This window comes from Scyliorhinus torazame, chromosome 17 (assembly GCF_047496885.1).
Source record: "Scyliorhinus torazame isolate Kashiwa2021f chromosome 17, sScyTor2.1, whole genome shotgun sequence".
NCBI lineage: Eukaryota > Metazoa > Chordata > Chondrichthyes > Carcharhiniformes > Scyliorhinidae > Scyliorhinus > Scyliorhinus torazame.
Genome location: NC_092723.1, coordinates 3,754,419 through 3,772,384, shown reverse-complemented (window position 1 = coordinate 3,772,384; position 17,966 = coordinate 3,754,419). Strand labels below are relative to the sequence as shown.

General features: G+C 48.5%; 1 protein-coding gene across 1 annotated transcript in view; it reads left to right on the top strand.

Annotated features, from left to right (window-relative positions):
* Positions 1 to 17,966, top strand: part of LOC140393643 (uncharacterized) — a 411,041-nt gene that overhangs the window by 319,928 nt on the left and 73,147 nt on the right. The window lies entirely within an intron of this gene.

The window sequence follows — 17,966 nt, the reverse complement described above, 5'->3', positions numbered from 1 at the left end:
CAGATCCAGAGAGAGGGATAATCCCAGGTTAAAGAGGTTTAAATTGTCTCAAGCCAGGACAGTTGGTAGGATTTTGCAGGCCAGATGGTGGGGGGTGAATGTAATGCGACATGAATCCAAGGTCCCGGTTGAGGCCGTACTCATGTGTGCGGAACTTGGCTATAAGTTTCTGCTCGGCGATTCTGCGTTGTCGCGCGTCCTGAAGGCCGCCTTGGAGAACGCTTACCCGGAGATCAGAGGCTGAATGCCCGTGACTGCTGAAGTGTTCTCCGACTGGAAGGGAACATTCCTGCCTGGCGATTGTCGTGGGATGTCCGTTCATTCGTTGTCGCAGCGTCTGCATGGTCTCGCCAATGTACCATGCTTCGGGACATCCTTTCCTGCAGCGTATGAGGTAGACAACGTTGGCCGAGTCGCACGAGTATGTGCCGCGTACCTGGTGGGTGGTGTTCTCATGTGTAATGGTGGTACCCATGTCGATGATCTGGCACGTCTTGCAGAGATTGCCATGGCAGGGTTGTGTGGTGTCGTGGTCACTGTTCTGAAGGCTGGGTAGTTTGCTGCAAACAATGGTTTGTTTGAGGTTGCGCGGCTGTTGGAAGGCAAGTAGTCAGGGTGTGGGGGTGACCTTGGCAAGATGTTCATCTTCATCGATGATGTATTGAAGGCTGCAAAGAAGATGTTGTAGTTTCTCCACTCCGGGGAAGTACTGGACGACGAAGGGTACTCTGCCAGTTGTGTCCCATGTTTGTCTTCTGAGGAGGTCGGTGCGTTTTTTTGCTGTGGCGCTTTGGAACTGACAATTGATGAGTCGAGCGCCATATCCCATTCGTATGAGGAGTAGGCCATCTGGCCCCTCAAGCCTGCTCCGCCATTCAATGAGATCATGGCTGATCTTTTGTGGACTCAGCTCCAATTTCCAGCCCGAACACCATAACCCTTAATCCCTTTATTCTTCAAAAAACTATCTATCTTCATCTTAAAAACATTTAATGAAAGAGCCTCTACTGCTTCACTGGGCAAGGAATTCCATAGATTCACAACCCTTTGGGTGAAGAAGTTCCTCCTAAACTCAGTCCTAAATCTACTTCCCCTTATTTTGAGGCTATGCCCCCTAGTTCTGCTTTCACCCGCCAGTGGAAACAACCTCCCAGCATCTAGCCTATCTATTCCCTTCATAATTTTATATGTGAGGGATCCAACCCCTGAATTGTTGAAGAGGGGGGAGAATGGGTGGGGATGGGGTGGCCAATGGACGAAGGGGGTGATCGGGGGGACGGGGGAAAGGTGAGATTGGGGCGGTAAAGGAGGGGGTGCAATGTCAGACAGAGCCTCATCCTATGAGAACTGGGTAAGGGTGAGGGGCTCCCTGGCCCTCCGAGCATGCCAGACCCTTTGCATCTCCAGTCCTCCTTCCTCCGACTGGGAGGTCCTCCCCAGGCACGTCGTTCAGCCCCTCCTGGTCCTTCCTCAGACGAGGATGGATGTCCCTCCTCCTTCACCTCCAGAATGTCTCACCGCTGCTGTGCCAGGTTGTGGAGGATACAGCAGAGCACCACAAAACAGGAGACCCTCCGGGGGAATGTACTGCAGGGCAACTTCGGAGCCGTCCAGGGACCCCCGGAGCCGTCCAGGGACCCCCGGAGCCGTCCAGGCACCCCCGGAGCCGTCCAGGCACCAAAACTGCATTTTGAGCAGTCCAGCGACCGCTCAATCACAGCACAGGTGGCAAAGTTATATTGGGTCTCCGCAGCGACCACCGACATCTGTACTGGTCCATCAGCCATGGCCTCAGCCGGTACCCCTTATCCCTCAACTCATCATCCTGGGAGAGTCTCGAAGACGCCGGGGATCTCCATATCCCAGGATGCAGCTGTCACAACACAAGTGAATTCACCAATAATCCTTATAAAAATACCCAAAATCCTTGGCCTCCGGCTACCCAAATAATCACAGGCACCAGGTTTGTGAACACGATTACTGTTTATTTATAACAAGAACTATCATGAAATATGCAGTAAATTCTCACTGTGGACTCCCCACATCGTATTAAGATAACATCAACTGGGACTGTGACAATAGGCTTGTTTGGCCCATATAGTCTGTTTCAATGTTGATTCAATGTAATTCTCTAAGTAAAAAATACTTCGATACTTCCTCCCACCTTTTTTTTATCTCTTGTCTTCTCTTTCTCCTAATTGATTTGCTCTTGTGTTTCTGTTCTTAAAGCATTTATTTTTCATGATAAATAACCTATTCTAATATATCCAATATTTCTTGGTTGAAATAAAACATGCCCTTCTCAAGTTTTCTTTTAAGCCCCTGTTCCCACTGCCCATTTCAAATGGCATTCACCTGAAGGAATTACAAACCCACTTACCAATTTCCAAATCGGAGGATAACATTCCTGGTTGCAGAATAGACCAGTGAAATCACCCAGTGCACAATCACCCAGAGCAGGATCACCCAGAGCACGATCACCCAGTGCAGGATCACCCAGAGCAGGATCACCCAGAGCAGGATCACCCAGAGCAGGATCACCCAGAGCACAATCACCCAGAGCAGGATCACCCAGAGCAGGATCACCCAGAGCACAATCACCCAGAGCACGATCGCCCAGAGCAGGATCACCCAGAGCAGGATCACCCAGAGCACAATCACCCAGAGCAGGATCATCCAGAGCACAATCACCCAGAGCAGGATCACCCAGAGCAGGATCACCCAGAGCACGATCGCCCAGAGCAGGATCACCCAGTGCAGGATCACCCAGAGCACAATCACCCAGAGCAGGATCACCCAGAGGAGGATCATCCAGAGCACGATCACCCAGTGCAGGATCACCCAGAGCAGGATCATCCAGAGCACGATCACCCAGAGCAGGATCACCCAGAGCAGGATCACCCAGAGCACAATCACCCAGAGCAGAGTCCCACAAAGTAACCTCAAAGTTTTTTTCTGTTACCTCTTCAACACCTCACTTCTCCGCTCCGAGGTCTCCACCTCCTTCAAGAAGACCCACCATAATACCAGTGCCAAAGAAGACCCAGAGCAGGATCTCCTTCCAGCTCTCCTCAGTCTATTTTTGAGTTCCATCCTGGATACCTTGTAACCCTCTAGAGCTGAGTCAGATCCTTGCTTCCTCAACCTTATGTAAGCTTCCTTCTTCCCCTTGACTAGAAGCTCCACTTCTCTCATCATCCAAGGCTCCTTCACCTTACCATTCCTTCCTCGTCTCAGTGGGACAAAACTATTCCGCACTCGCAGCAAGTGCTCCTTAAACAATCTCCACATTACTGTTGTGCATTTCCCCAAGAACAATTGTTCCCACTTTATGCTCCTCAGCTCCTGTCTAATAGCAGTATAATTTCACCTTCCCCAATTAAATACCTTCCCATACTGTGTGTTGCTATCCCTCTCCATGGCTATAGCAAAGGTCAAGGAGTTGTGGTCACTGTCACCGAAATGCTCTCCCACAGAGACATCTGACACCTGGCCTGGTTCGTTGCCGAGCACCAAGTCCAATATGGCCTCCCCCCTAGTCGGCCTATCTACATATTGAGTCAGGAATCCTTCCTGTACACACCTGACAAAATCTGCTCCATCCAAACCATTTGCACTAAGGAGGTTCCAGTCAATATTAGGGAAGTTGAATTCACCCATGACAACAACTCTGTTACTTCTGCACTTTTCCAAGATCTGCCACCCAATCTGTTCCTCTATCTCTCTGCTGCTATTGGGGGGGTCTATAGAAAACTCCCAATAAAGTGACTGCTCCTTTCTTGTTTCTGACTTCCACCCATGCTGACCCAGTCGATAAACCTTCCTCAACTACCTCCTTTTCTGCAACCGTGGTGCACTCCCTAATTAACAGTGCCACTCCCCCTCCTCTTTTACCTCCCTCCCTATTCTTCTGAAAACATCTAAACCCCGGAACGTCTAACAACAATTCCTGCCCCTATGAAATCCATGTCTCCGTAATGGCCACAATATCGTAGTTCCAAGTACTGATCCATGCTCCAAGTTCATCTCCCTTATTCCTGACACTCCTTGCATTGAAACAGACACACTTTAACCCATTCCACTGTGTACAACGTTGCCCTATCAACTGTCTATCCTTCCTCACAGACTTGCTGCATACTATTTCTGCCTGTTCAACAGCTACCCTATCCTCTGATACATAGCTCTGGTTCCCAACCTAGTCAATCTCTCCTCATATGACAGTCCCGCCATCCCTGGAATCAGTCTGGTAAACCTTCGCTGCACTCCCTCCAGAGCAAGAACATCCTTCCTCAGAGAAGGAGACCAAAACTGCACACAATACTCCAGGTGTGGCCTCACCAAGGCCCTGTACAATTGCAACACATCCCTGCTTCTGTACTCGAAAGCTCTCGCAATGAAGGCCAACAAACCATTAGCCTTCTTTACCGCCTGCTGCACCTGCATGCTTACCTTCAGCGAATGATACACAAGGACACCCAGGTCCCGCTGCACACTCCCCTCTCCCAATTTACAACCATTCAGGAAGTAATCTGCCTTACTGCTTTTGCTTCCAAAGTGAATAACCTCACACTTATACAAATTATACTGCATCTATCATTGGTTTGCCCACTCGTCCAATCTGTCCAGATCTTGCTGTAGGATCCCTGCATCCTCATCACAATTCACCCTCCCACCTAACTTGGTATCATCTGCAAACTTTGAGATGTTACATTTGAAAAGTACCCATTAATCCCTATTCTTTGTTTCCTCTCTACCAACCAGTTTTCTATCCACCTCAATACATTTCCCCCAATCCCATGCGTTTTAATTTTGCACAATAATCTCTTATGCGGGACTTTGTCAAACGCCTTCTGAAAGTCCAAATATACCATATCGACTGGCTCCCTCTTGTCAACTGCACTGGTTACATCAAGTCAGACTACAGAAGGGAGGTAGATCACTTGGTATCATGGTGTACCGAAAACAACCTCTCTCTAAATGCTGGAAAGACCAAGGAATCGACTTCAGGAAGCGTAGCACGTGCCCCCGCCCCGCCTAAATCAATGGCTGTGAAGTGGAGGTGGTTGATAGCTTTAGGTTCCATGGGGTCACTATCAAACCATCAACAACAGTCTGTCCTGGTCCACTCACATTGATGCAACAGTCAAGCAAGCCCAACAACGTCTCTAATTCCTACGGAAGCTAAAGAAATTTGGCATGTCTGCATCGACTCTCACAAACTTCTGCAGATGTGCCATAGAGAGCATCTTATCCGACTGCATTACAGCCTGGTATGGCAACTCCTCGGCCCCAGATCACACTGCAGAGTGTGGTGAACTCAGCCCAACGCATTACACAAGCTTGCCATTCTCCCATTGATTCTGCATACACCTCGCGTTGCCTCAGGAAGGCAGACAGCATTGTCAGAGACCCCTTACACCCAGGCTTTGCCCTCTTCCCAACCCTTCCATCAGGCGGAAGATACAGAGGTCTGAAGATTTCTTATTTATTTGTCGATGTACTGTGTACTTTTTCGCATTCCCTGTAACTATCTACTATTTTTTTTGTCTACTATGTACGTACTGTGTGGGTTTCCTTGGCCGCAGAAAAATACTTTACACTGTACTTCGGTACATGTGACAATAAATAAATCAATCAAATCAAAATCACTGAATCTGGAGCTCAACATTTCTGTAACCTCTGATAACATGAAAGACTAATTGATAAAATCTAAATATACCATGAACAAAGCTCAAATGTCTACAGCAACACATGTGTATACATTGTTCTATGTACATTATCTGCCCTTTAGCAAATGGGGTTGTTCTGTAATATCTGTGAATTCAAACATATGAACACCAGTGGCACAGCTTTAAGGTCAGCAATTTTCCTCAGGTGTAAGGTGGCTCCTGCCTTTCCAAAAGAGAATGACCTTGCGGGCAAACATGGGTAAACTGACAGGGACATTGGGTTCTTCTGAAATTTTGTGATCAGGAAGCAAATATAAAATTAAAAGTTCCATAAAGTCAATCTAAAATTAAAAGCAGGTAATTAGAAAATGAATTGGTTTCTTCAGAAGCTTCTTTGAGACTTCTGGTTAGGGATGAGCAGGAATTGTTCTAATGCACAAAATTCGAAGTGGATTATGTGTAGAAATGTGTACTCCATTGACAGGACAAGTTGAAAATCCAGTATGCTGGATTTTACAGACATACCTTGTCTTCTTCAGAACTTTGCAGATTGTCTGGCTCAACCGATTCAATTCTTCAAAAGCAAATGGGACTAATCTGTGCAAAATCCCATTCCACACTGGTACCATTTTAAAATGTTTAGATCGAACAGGGGAGTGAGACATTCAGGTACAATCTGTTACAGCCACCATGGATTTGAAAGATTCAGAGCTCACAGATGCAGAAGGATTTGAGTGGACCGAGTGCATGAATTGTGAAAGGTGAGCATGCAGGTACAGTAAGTAATTGAGAAAGCTAATAGTGTGTTCCTGCTTATTGCAAAGGGAGGTTATGCTTCAGTTGTACAGGGCATTGGTGAGGCCACATCTGGGGAACTGTGTACACTTTTGATCTCTTCACTTAAGGAATGATGTCAATACTGTAGAAGCAATTCAGAGAAGGTCAACTAGAATAATTGGATTGGGTGGATTGTCTGATGAGGAAAGGTTGAACAGGCGAGGATTGTATCCCATTTATTCATTTTGTATGGGATACAGGCATCGCCGGCTGGGCCAGCATTTATTGACCATCCCTGAGGGCATTTAAGAGTAAACCACATGGCTGTGGGTCTGGAGTCACATGTAGGCCAGACCTGGTAAAGACGGCAGATTTCCTTCCCTAAAGGACATCAGTGAACCAGATGGGTTTTTACGACAATCGACAATGGTTTCATGGTCATCATTAGACCTTTAATTGCAGATTTTTTATTGAATTCAAATACCACCATCTGCCATGGCGGGAATTGAACCGAGGTCCTCAGACCATTACCCTGGGTCTCTGGATTACTAGTCTATCGATAATACCACTACACCACTGCCTCCCGCCATTGGAATTTAGAAGATGTAGAGATGCCGGTGTTGGACTGGGGTGAGCACAGTAAGAAGTCTTACAACAGCAGGTTAAAGTCCAACAGGATTGTTTCGAAACACTAGCTTTCGGAGCACTGGTCCTTCCTCAGGTGATTCACCTGAGTGTAGAGTAAGAGATGATACGATTGAAACATATAAGATCCTGAGGGGTCTTACAGAGTGGGTGTGGGGAGGATGATTTCTCTGGAGAGTAAGTCTAGAACTAGAGGTCATTGTTGAAAAATAAGGAGGCGCTCATTTAGAGACAAGTGAGAAGAATTACTTCCTCTCAAAGGGCCCTGAGTCTGAATCTCTCTTCCTATAAACGTATTGGAAGCAGAATCTTTGAATATTGTTATGGCAGAGCGAGATAGATTCTTGATAAGCAAGGGGTGAAAGTTTATCGGGGTAAGCAGGAATGTGCAGTTGAGGTTGCAATCAGATCAGCCGGGATCTTACTGAGCTATAGAGAAAACTCGAAGGGCCGAATGGCCTACTCCTGCTCCTAGTTCGAATGCTCATATGTTTGTAGATGTGCCAAGAACTGATTGAAGAATATTACTGTCAAAAACTTGCTGTTGGTCATCTGCCCTCGTCAGTCAGAAATATGTGCTCAACCTTGGGAAGCTTCAGATGCTTTAGCGAAGAGGAAAGATAACTTCAACATATGAAAAATGCCAATTGAATCTTTATACACAAGTGCCTCATGATTCCACCACTATTTGTATTTCTTTTCTTTGGCAGTTCTCGGATGTAAGCCAATTGCCCGAGGATTCTTTCATCTTTCATGTTTTCGGCTGTGAGTTCCTCTGGAGCTGCTCCTGCTCTCCACTCTAACTCAACTCAGAGGGTGGGGGAAACGTACTTAGGTGTCCAAATGTGGATTCCCTCACACATCCAGGAAAGTTAAGGTCATGTTTTATTCTCCTCTACATTTAAAGATTTCATCGGTATCTTTATTAAGTCTGGAATTTGTGTAAAAGCCTCCTTTGCAAAGACGGATATGAAGAATTAATTTAACAGAGGTTGAAGAGATTGATGAAATGTGTTCTTCAGTCTGAGATCAACATTTCAGGAAAGATGTAAAAGCTATCCATCGATTGTCATGACACAGTACCTGCATGACACTGTTATAAATATTTAAAGATAGATTTTCAAAGAAAAAATAAATAAACTGGACCTTAGAACTAGCCGACAGTTCTGTGGATGAAATATTTTTATTTCTCATGTGGACAAAGATGCCTCTTCTGATATTGACTCACTTTGGTTTAGACCAGGAAATAAACAAAACTCCATCTGCGTTTGTAAAAAGTGAAAGTTTGCCTTGTCAAATCTAACGGCTTTGGCCACCGAACGAAGACAAGGGGCGGGTTTCTCCGACCCCCCGCCGGGTCGGAGAATCGCCGGGGGCTGGCGTGAATCCCGCCCCTGCCGGTTGCCGAATTCTCCGGCACCGGATATTCGGTGGGGGTGGGAATCGCGCCGCGCTGGTTGGCGCCCCCCCTCCGGCGATTCTCCGGCCCGCAATGGGCCGAAGTCCCGCTGCTGGAATGCCTGTCCTGCCGGCGAGAATCAAACCACCTACCTTACCGGCGGGACAAGGCGGCGCGGGCGGGCTCCGGGGTCCTGGGGGGGGGGGGGGGGGTGGCGGGGTGATCTGGCCCCGGGGGGTGCCCCCACGGTGGCCTGGCCCGCGATCGGGGCCCACCGATCCACGGGCGGGCCTGTGCCATGGGGGCACTCTTTTCCTTCCGCCTTCACCATGGTCTCCACTATGGTGGAGGCGGAAGAGACCCCCTCCACTGCGCATGCGCGGGGACGCCGTGAGCGGCCGCTGACGCTCCCATGCATGCGCCGCACTGCAAAGTCAGTTTCGCGCCAGCTGGCGAGGCACCAAAGGCCTTTCCCGCCAGCTGGCGGGGTGGAAATCAGTCCGGCACGGGCCTAGCCCCTCAAGGTGAGGGCTCGGCCTCTCAAGATGCGGAGAATTCCGCACCTTTGGGGCGGCGCGATGCCGGCATGATTCGCGGCGTTTTTGGCGCCGGTCGCGGACATCGCGCCAATTGCGGAGAATCCCGCCCAAGGTGTGAGCAGTTAAGACTGTTAACTGAATTGAAACCATACATTATTTGTGACCATGACTCGAGGTCACAGAATACAATGGCCCTCTTGCCTCCCTGCTAAAGATGTTGCAGAAAATTCAAACTGCTTTATGGAAACATCTTCAGAGACACGGACAGATTACCTTCACAAAGAGAGGGTCCATCAGGAACGTCAGCGACCACTGCAGCCAATTAAGCATCAAGGTAGTTTCAGCTGTTCTCTCCTCTAATTGCTCCATCTTCAAGCTGACCTTTGAAAACAACCTTTGGACAGATCAACTCTCGGAACCATCACAACAAGAGACCTGTAATTCAGCTGAAGTGACAACTTGACTACGAAACATCAGGGCCCGCACGTAAACAGAAACGGAATTAAATTTCATTTTTATGGTTCTTGTTTCGCTTTAAACTAGTTTTGTGTGTGTGATAGTGTGGGCGGGTCATGTGAGGTCTCATATTTTTATTCATCTCAGGGGAAAGTATATGAGAAATAAGCTAACCTTCTTCCCATTTAAAATATAAAAGCTTTCTGCTGGGTTATTCAAATTAACTCAATCATTCCGAGAATCAGAGAATATTTGCAGCCAATTTACAAATACATTTGATCACAGCTAATAAAAAGTAACACCTTAAAAATTGTCCATGACACCATGAAAAATGAAGTTGACAGAATGATGTATGTTTTTTTGGGAGCCCTGTGTTCTCAAAACCTTGAGCCGGGATTGGAACATACAGTACAGAAGGAGGCCATTCGGCCCATCGAGTCTGCACCGACCCGCATTAATCCCTCACTTCCACCCTATTCCCGTAACCCAATAACCTTTTTGGACACCAAGGGCAATTTATCATGGCCAATCCACCTAACCTGCACGTTTTTTAACAGATGTGGGAGGAAACCGGAGCACCCGGAGGAAACCCACGCACACACGGGGAGAACGTGCAGACTCCGCACAGACAGTGACCCAGCGGGGAATCGAACCTGGGACCCCGGCGCTGTGAAGCCACAGTGCTATCCACCTGTGCTGCGGTGCTGCCCCAACTGGCGGGCGGGCACACCGGTGCCTAAGAGCGGCGTGAACCACTGCGGCGTCGGGCCGGCCAGAAATTGCAGAATTCCCTGCACTTCCGGGGACTAGGCCGGCGCTGGAGTGGTTGGCGCATGCACGGGACTGCCAGCGTGTTCTGGCGCATGTGCAGGGGGTTTCTTCTCCACGCCGGCCATGGCGGAGCTTTACAGAGGCCGGTGCGGAGGGAAGGAGTGCCCCCACGTCACAGGCCCACCCGCAGATCGGTGCGCCCCGATCGCAGGCCAGGCCACTGTGGGGAGCCCCCACCGGGACCGGATCTCCCCGCGCCCCCCCCGAGGACTCCGCAGGCCGCCCTCAGAGCCAGGTCCCGCCGGGATGGACCTTGTGTATTTAACGCCGGCGGGACTGGCCGAAAACGGGCGGCCGCTCGGCCCATCGGGGCCCGGAGAATCACCGGGGTGGGGGGGGGGGGGGGCCACTGCCAACAGACCCTGACCAGCGCGACCCCCACCCCTGACAAAAAAACGCGGTTGGAGCGGCGAGGCGGGATTCACACCGCCTCCCCGGGGATTCTCCGACCCGGCGGTGGGTTGATATCCATGTCAGCCAGTTCCCTCTCCCTTTCTCTAACCAACATACTTATTCATGACCTTGCTTTATTTGATAACTCATTAGAATTTGTTTGCCCGAGTTACATACTTTTTTCTAAAGTTAACTTCTTATCCTTCTGCCGTATGATTACACTGGTGCCTCAACTATTTACCGTCTCCGACTAAAATACTTTGTTATTCTTTCCTTGAGTTAGAGATGGAGTGAGGTTCTCCCAGCCGCGCCGGACCGGAGAATCCCCGCAACCTTGCCATGCTGCCCCAACGCCGGCACGCGATTCTCCAGGCAGCAGAGAATCGGCACCATTGGCGCCGGTGGGTCTGGCGTGGTGCTGGTCGCGGGCCGCTCTACGCGGCCGGGCTGCCGATCCTCCGGCCCGGATGGGCCGAGTGGCCGCTCTAAAAAGGCAGAGTCCCACCGGCGCCGTCCACACCCGGTCTCAGCTGGCGGGAACTCTGCGCGCAGGGTCGGGGGGCGGCCTGTGGGGGGGGCTCCGACCCTGGGGGGTGCCTCCGATGGGGCCTGGCCTGCGATCGGGGCCCACCGATCGGCGGGCCGGCCTCTTGCTCCCCAGGCCTATTTTCTTACGCGCCGGCCCCTGAACTCCCGCGCCATGTTGCGTCGGGGCCAGCATGTTGAGGGGGGCCACCGCGCATGTCCTTGTTGACGCCAGCGCCACTTCGCATGTCCTCGTTGGTTCCAGTGCCACCGCGCATGCGCGGGTTGGCGCGGTGCACAGTTCACGCCGGGATGGGAGGCGGGAGCGGCGTGAACCGCTCCAGCGCCGTGCTGGCCCCCTGTAGGGGACAGAATCGGTACTCCCAGCGGCCCGTTCACGCCGTCGTGAAACGCGATGGCGTTTCCAACGGCGGGGACACTCTGCTGCCGAATGGGAAACCCGCCCATGATACCTCGTGCAGCTCACTAACACTGTGGAAACTAATTTGATCTGTCTGTAATTTTTTTCTGCAATTACTACTGAGTGGAAAATTGCACTTTTTTTGGTCAAGGGACCTTTCGTATAATCAACATCACTTTTAATCTGCTATTCTGGACTGATAGAGTGAGTGGATACCTCCTCTTAACTAAATGCAGCAATGTTAACTGATAACCCAATTAGCTTTTGTAAATCCCCACCATTTTCCAGCCCTGCTAGTGAAATTAGAGTCAGGGTTTATTGCCACCAACAAAGTTATGTCAATATGGTGGTGCAGTGGCATTGTCACGACTCTAGTCATCTCGAGACCCACGGTAATACTCCAGGACCTGGGTTTCAATCCCATCAAGACAGATGATGGAATTTGAGTTCAATAAATACCTGGAATTAAAAGTCTCCTGATTGAATAGTCAGGGGCACAGGTAGGCGGTTCTGTAGCCACGAAAGGGACTCCAGGATCACAGCTTGCCTCCCTGGTGCCAGGGTCCTGGATGTCTCTGAGCGGGTACAAAACATCCTAAAACGGGAGGGAAATCAGGCAGAGGTCATTGTCCACATTGGCACGAATGACATTGGTAGAAAGAGTAGCGAGGTCCTGCAACGGCAATTTCGGGAGTTAGGTAGAAGAATATAAAGCAGGACCTCTAGGGTAGTAATCTCAGGATTACTCCCCGTGCCACGTGCTAGCCAGGCTAGGAACAGGGAGGTAGTGCAATTGAACACGTGGCTGAAGAACTGGTGCAGGAGGGAGTTTTTTTAATTATTGGAATGTCTTCCAAGGAAGGTGGGGCCTGCACAAGAAGGACGGGTTACACCTGAACTGGCCGGGCACCAATACCCTGTCTGGGAGGTTTGCTAGTATGGTTCAGATGGGTTTAAACTAATGTGTCAGGGAATAGGACAGTGAGCCAGCAGATGTAGAGGCTGGGGATGTGCATGGTACCAGGGCCCAGCTGGCTAAGAGGAAGGGCAGGCTAGGAGAGGTCGAACTCAGTGGGCCTGGAGGTCTGGAGTGCACCTGGCTTCATAGAATCATAGAATTTACAGTCCAGAAGGAGGCCATTCAGCCCATCGAGTCTGCACCGGGGCTTGGAAAAGGCACCTGACAAACCCACACCTTCATCCTATCCCCGTAACCCAGTAACTCCACTAACCCAGTAACTCCACTAACCCAGTAACTCCACTAACCCAGTAACTCCACTAACCCAGTAACTCCACTAACCTTTTGGATGCTAAGGGGCAATTTAGCGTGGCCAACCAACTAAACTGCACATCTTTGGACTGTGGGAGGAAACCGGAGCACCCGGAGGAAACCCACCCGGACGGAGGGAGAAAGTGCAAACTCCACACAGTCACCCGAGGCTGGAATGGAACCCGGGACCCTGGAGCTGTGAGGCAGCAGTGCTAACCACTGTGCTACCGTGCCACCCTATGCACGGATCCTTCAATGCGTGGAGTATAACAGTAAGACAGATGAACTTAGAGCCTTGATTCATGGGCTGAACTTAGATATGGTTGCTGTAATGGAGACTTGGTTAAAAAAGGGACAGGACTGGCAGCTAAATATTCCGAGATATAGGTGTTTTAGGCGAGACAGGGAGGAAGGTAAAAGAGGTGGGGGAGTTGCGATACTGGTTAGGAAACATATTACAGCTGTACAGAGGGAGAACACCATGGAAGAATCAAGTAACGAGGCACTGTGGGTAGAGCTCAGAAACAGGAAGGGGGCAGTCACTATGATGGGGTGTACGACAGGCCTCCCAACAGCCCACGGGAAGTTGAATAACAATATGTAAGAAGATTCTGGATAGATGTAGAAATAATAGGGTTGTTGTAGTGGGAGACTTTAATTTTCCTCATATTGACTGGAAATCCCTTAGGACTAGCAGTTGGGAGCGTGAGGAATTTGTTAAGTGTGTCCAGGAATGTTTTTTGGAACAATATGTGGATAGTCCGACTAGACAGGGGACTATATTGGACCTAGTACTAAGGAACAAGCCCGGCCAGATCATCAAAGTTGCAGTGGGGGAACATGTGGCGAACAGTGACCACAATTCCTTAAGCTTTGGGATACTCATGGAAAAGGACGAGTGTGGTCCTGGGGTTAAGATGCTAAATTGGGGGAAGGCTAACTACAACCAGATTAGGCAGGATTTGGAGGCTGTTGTTTGGGAAAGGCTGCTTGAGGGTAAATCCGCATTTGGCATGTGGGAGTCGTTTAAGGAGCAGTTGATGGGAATGCAGGACAGGCATGTGCCGGTAAAAAGGAAAGACAGGAAATACAGGATTCAGAACCATGGATGACCAGGGAAATTGCGAATCTAGTCAAAAAGAAAAAGAAGCATCCATGAAGTCCAGGCAACTAAAAACAGATAAAGCACTTGAAGAATACAGGGAAAGTAGAAAAGAGTTCAAATGGGTAGCTAGGAGGGCAAAAAGGGGTCACAAAATGTCCGTGGCAGGAAGGATTAAGGAGAAGCCCAAGGCATTTTATACGTATATTAGGAACAAGAGGGTAGCGAGAGAAAGACTTGGTCCACTCAAGGACAAAGGAGGGAAATTATGTGGAGAACCAGAGGAAGTAGGTAGGATCCTTAATAAGTACTTTACATCAGTAGTCACAAAGGAGAGGGACACGTTGATTGGTGGTGTCTCAGAGGGATGTGTAAATACTTTAGAACAGGTCGTTATTACGAGGGAGGAAGTGTTAGGTGTGTTAAAAAGCATTAAGATAGACAAATACCCAGGGCCAGATGGCACCTGTCCCAGATTACTGAGGGAGACAAGAGATGAAATCGCTGGGCCTTTAACAGAAATCTTTGTTTCCTGGTTGGCCACGGGTGAGGTCCCAGAGGATTTGAGGACAGCCAATGTTGTACCATTATTTAAGAAGGGGTGCAAGGATAATCCAGGTATTTATAGACCAGTGAGCTTGACGTCAGTGATAGAGAAATTGTTGGAAAAGATTCTCAGAGGTAGAATCTAAGCATGTTTGGAAGTGAATGGTCTGATTAGTGACAGACTGCATGGTTTTGTACAACAGAGGTCATGCCTCACTAATTTGATTGAGTTTTTTGAGGAGGTGACAAAAATGATTGACAAGGGAAGGGCTGCGGATGTTGTCCACATGGACTTTAGTAAAGCATTTGATAAGGTCCCTCATGGCAGGCTGGTGCAAAAGATTAAATCACACAGGGTCAGGAGTGAACTAGCTAGCTGGATTCAGAACTGGCTTGGCCAAAGAAGACAGAGGGTAGCAGTGGAAGGGTAATTTTCCGAATGGAGGTCTGTAACTAGTGGTGTTCTGCAGGGATCAGTACTGGGACCTCTGCTCTTTGTAATATATATAAATGACTTGGAAGAAAACATAGCTGGTCTGATTAGTAAGTTTGCGGATGATACTAAGATTGCTGGAGTTGCGGATAGTGATGCAGGTTGTCAGAGAATACAGCAGGATATAGATAGGCTGCAAAATTGGGCAGAGAAATGGCAGATGGAATTTAACCTGGACAAATGCGAGGTGCTGCATTTTGGTAGATCCAATTCAGGTGGGAGCTATAAACTAAATGGCAGAACCATCAGGAGCACAGAGGCACAGAGAGATCTGGGCGAGCAGGTCCACAGATCCTTAAAAGTGGCAGCACAGGTGGAAATGGTGGTAAAGAAAGCATATGACACACTTGTCTTCATAGGATGGGGTATCGAGTATAAAAGCTCGCAAATTATGTTACAGTTATACAGAACGTTGGTTCGGCCACATTTGGAATACTGTGTCCAATTCTGGTCACCGCACTACCAGAAGGACGTGGAGGCTTTGGAGAGAGTACAGAAAAGGTTTACCAGGATGTTGCCTGGTATGGAGGGTATTAGCTATGAGGAGAGATTGAATAAACTGGGATTGTTCTCCCGAGAGAGACGGAGGCTGAGGGGTGACCTGATAGAAATTTATAAAATTATTAGGGGTATAGATAGGGAGAACAGTTGGAGGCTTTTTCCCAGGGTGGAAATGACAATTACATGGGGTACAAGCTCAAGGTGAGGGGGGGAAAGGGTCAGTGGAGATGTGCGGGGGAAGTTTTTTTACACAGAGGGTGGTGGTGGCCTGGAATGCACTGCCAAGTGAGGTGGGTGAGGCAGATACGGTAGCGACCTTTAAGACTTATCTGGATAGACACATGAACAGACGGGGTATAGAAGGATTACAGGCAGTTGGTCTAGACAGGCCACGTGATTGGCGCAGGCTTGGAGGGCCGAAGGGCCTGTTCCTGTGCTCTACTGTTCTTTGTTCTTTGATGATCGTCAAACGATTGTTATAAAAACCCATCTGATGCACTAATGTCTTTTAGGGAAGGAAATCTGCCGTTCTTACCTTGTTTGTGGTCACTCTTAAATGGTCTAGCAAGCCACTCAGGTGTTTAACCTGTACCCTCCCACCTGTGGATGGTTTCTCTTCCCAGTAGTATTGTACAAAGTCTTACAACACCAGGTTAAAGTCCAACAGGTTTGTTTCGATGTCACTAGCTTTCGGAGCGCGGCTCCTTCGAAGGAGCAGCGCTCCGAAAGCTAGTGACATCGAAACAAACCTGTTGGACTTTAACCTGGTGTTGTAAGACTTTGTACTGTGCTTACCCTAGTCCAACGCCGGCATCTCCACAACAGTAGTATTGTGTTATTGTTACAAAGGTGTTTGAAATGGAAGTCACATGAAATATTTGATTAAAGCCATATGAGAGATATATTCGACCGATTTCCACTACCCATGTATTCCAGTAGAAAGCATATGGGATCAATAGGACCCTAATTTAACCTTGGTGTCCCATTGTTCAGAAGGCACACTCACTACCGGGTGGAACTGAAGGCTGAGGACCAGCCAGCGGTCCGAGGAGATACTCACAGACGTTTAGATATATGACAAATTCCATTGTTGCATTGTCTTCTGACAGAATTCCTCCTGGGAACTGCTAGGGGGGGTTCCTTCTCCTTTCGTTGCCTTCCTCCCACCGCCCCCAGCCTTTAAGATATAGCTTACAGCTCAGTAGCACTGAACAGCTTCAAGGTTTACTCGTCTCCTGGCTGGTGAGCTGCCAATTGATGCTTACACGATACTAGTAGCAGACAAAAAGGCCACACATGGTGTAGTGGAATCTGAGTCTTTATATGGTTTCAAGAAGGTGATAGGTACATTTCTGATTTTTAAAATGTGTTAAAAGGAATATGGGGAACAGGTAGGGAGGTGGATTTGAAACCAGGAAGCGATTTAATGATGGAACAAGCAGGAGAGGCTGAATTGCTGACTTCTGCACAGAATTCCTATGTTCCTACGAGGCCTGGCCATGAAGGTTTTGCATACCGAAGCACAGCGGTTAGCACTGTTGCTTCACAGCAACAGGGTCCCAGGTTTGATTCCTGGCTTGGGTCACTGTCTGTGCGGAGTCTGCACGTTCTCCCCGTGTCTGCATGGGTTTCCTCCGGGTGCGCCTGTTTCCTTCCACTAAGTTCCGAAAGACGTGCTAGTTAGGTGCATTGGACATTCTGAATACTCTAAATTTTTTTAAAAGGTGAAATTGACCATAGAACCCTAGAAGTTACAATGCCATTCGGCCCATCATGTCTGTACCAGGCCTTGGAAAGAGCACCCTACCTAAGCCCATACCACCACCATATCCTCACAACTTTTATCGAATAAACGTTAAGTCTGCGGAAAATGTTTTCAGTACTTTCAGATTGCCAGTTTATGCAGGATTTTGCTTTTGACTTTTCCGCGGAAATTATCCACCAACCGCAGTCATCGCTGCCACCTGGTGGCCGGCCTGAGAAATCCAGAAACTCAGCCGTCAAATGTTTCCACGTTTGAGTCGTCAAAGGTTGTGTGTGAACCTCAATTTTGGACTGGGAATTGCTGTTATAAAACCATAGGTACACTAGTTCTATTTACATTGATCATTATAATTACCTGAATAAAACTTGAAAATAATGCTTCAGTTAATGTAATGTTTAAAACACAAATATCAATTTGGCCCCTTGACCAAGGTTATTGATTACTTTTTGATATTGTAATTATATTCAATGGAATAAAGGGACAGTGGTAACGTGGATGCAAAATTTGCTACAAGACAGAAAGTAGAGCATAGTGGTAAATGGTTGTTTATCAGACTAGAGGAAAGTATACCGGATCAAGGGACACAGGCTCTGTCTGATACATATATTAATGAACTGGACTCAAGCATGGGAGG